The sequence below is a fragment of the Delphinapterus leucas genome, chromosome 16, assembly GCF_059928025.1.
Source record: "Delphinapterus leucas isolate spDelLeu-1000000601 "Yukka" chromosome 16, BTC_Dleu_Yukka2, whole genome shotgun sequence".
NCBI lineage: Eukaryota > Metazoa > Chordata > Mammalia > Artiodactyla > Monodontidae > Delphinapterus > Delphinapterus leucas.
The window spans coordinates 27,217,448-27,219,117 of record NC_143144.1 but is presented as its reverse complement, the minus strand read 5'-3'; the positions used below and the strand labels follow the sequence as shown (position 1 = coordinate 27,219,117).

Below are 1,670 nucleotides of genomic sequence, written 5' to 3'. Positions count from 1 at the left end.
TTTTGTTTCATTTCAACTTTTTGAGAGATTAGGATGGCTATTTTTACAAAAGAATAGCAGGCTCAGAGGAGGTGAGAGAACTTGAACTTGTTCAAGGACTAGGAAAGGTAAACAACTGAGCATTGTTAAAGAGATAAGGAAAGATCAGACCCTGGAGGAAATTCTGTGCTACATAAAAAAGATCATGGCCTTTGTTAAGTAGGGGATGGGGAGCCATGAAGGGCCTTATGAAGTAGTAAGGGAACCAGCCAGCCAGTGCGGGTTTGGGCAGAACATTAAAATGGAGTGATACAGATTAGCATGGCCCCCGCACAAGGTTGCCATGAAAATTTGTGAAGGGGTTCATATTTTTAAGGAAATTTTTCTTTTTCAGCTTTTTATTGTATCTATATCAAACCTTATGCTGTACACCTTAAACTTATACAGTGATGTATGTCAATTATATCTCAATAAAACTGGGGGAAAAAAAAGGTCTTGAGACCCATGTGAGAGACGAAAGTGGCCTGAACTAGCTCAGTTAGTTGGGGTGGAGTGGAGGGTGCATTTTTTGATAAGCATTTAGATTTTAAATTATCTTCTAGATATGGTGCTCTTTTGCTCAAAGATGTAATGAAGATGACTTGAGTGAACAGGTAGATAATGGTGCCATCAACTGAAATAGAAAATGGGAGAGCAGGAGGAGGTATTTTTGGTAAGAGGATGAATTTTGTTTTGGATATATTAAGTTTGGTTGGTTGAGGCCAGCCAGCCATGAGGCCACTGAAGTGGGCAAAGTCTCTTACGTGTGGCAGAATGAACAGGTCTGGGGTTGGATGGTAACTGGAGGCTCAAGTCCAAACTCTACCAGTTGAGTGATCCTGAACATAATCTGTGACTGTATTTACTATTGTGTTTAGAAAGTCCCTTGACTGCATCTTTTTCCCTAGCCCTGTGCTGTCAAACGCTGTCATTTAGCCATGTGTGGCTACTGAGCTCTTGAAATGTGGCCAGTCCAAACTGAGATGTACTTGGGGGGAAGGGATAAATTAGGAGTTTGGGATTAATATATACACACTACTATATATAAAATAGATAAACAAGAAGGACCTACCATATAGCACAGGGAACTATACTCAATATCTTATAATAACCTATAATGGAAAAAATCTGAAAAAAGAATATATATAGATATAGATATATATGTATAACTGAATCACTTTGCTGTACACCTGAGACTAACACAACATTGTTAATCAACTACACTTCAGTTAAAATAAAAAATCCATGGGGAATTCCCTGGCAGTCCAGGTTATGTTGCAGGAAGGGGGACCCCTTCCAGGGCCCGAGAATGGGCTCTTTTCTAACACTTGGAAATGAATTGTCTGAGGAGACACACATGCTGACAAAGCAAGAGACTTTATTGGGAAGGGGCACTCGGGTGGAGAGCAGGAGGGTAAGGGAACCCAGAGCTGCTCTGCCACATGGCTCACAGTCTCAGGTTTTATGGTGATGGGGTTAGTTTCAGGGTTGTCTCTAGCCAATCATTCTTTTTTTTTTTCTTCTAATATTTATTTGGCTGCACCAAGTCTTAGCTGTGGCACGTGAGATCTTTAGTTGTGGCATGTGGGATCTTCAGTTGTGGCATGTGGGATCTAGTTCCCTGACCAGGGATTGAACCCAGGCCTCCTGCA

General features: G+C 41.1%; 1 pseudogene; it reads left to right on the top strand.

Moving 5' to 3' along the window:
- Window positions 1–251: 251 nt before the first annotated feature.
- LOC115801529 (U6 spliceosomal RNA) lies at window positions 252–352 on the top strand (annotated as a pseudogene).
- The last annotated feature ends 1,318 nt before the right edge of the window (window positions 353–1,670 follow it).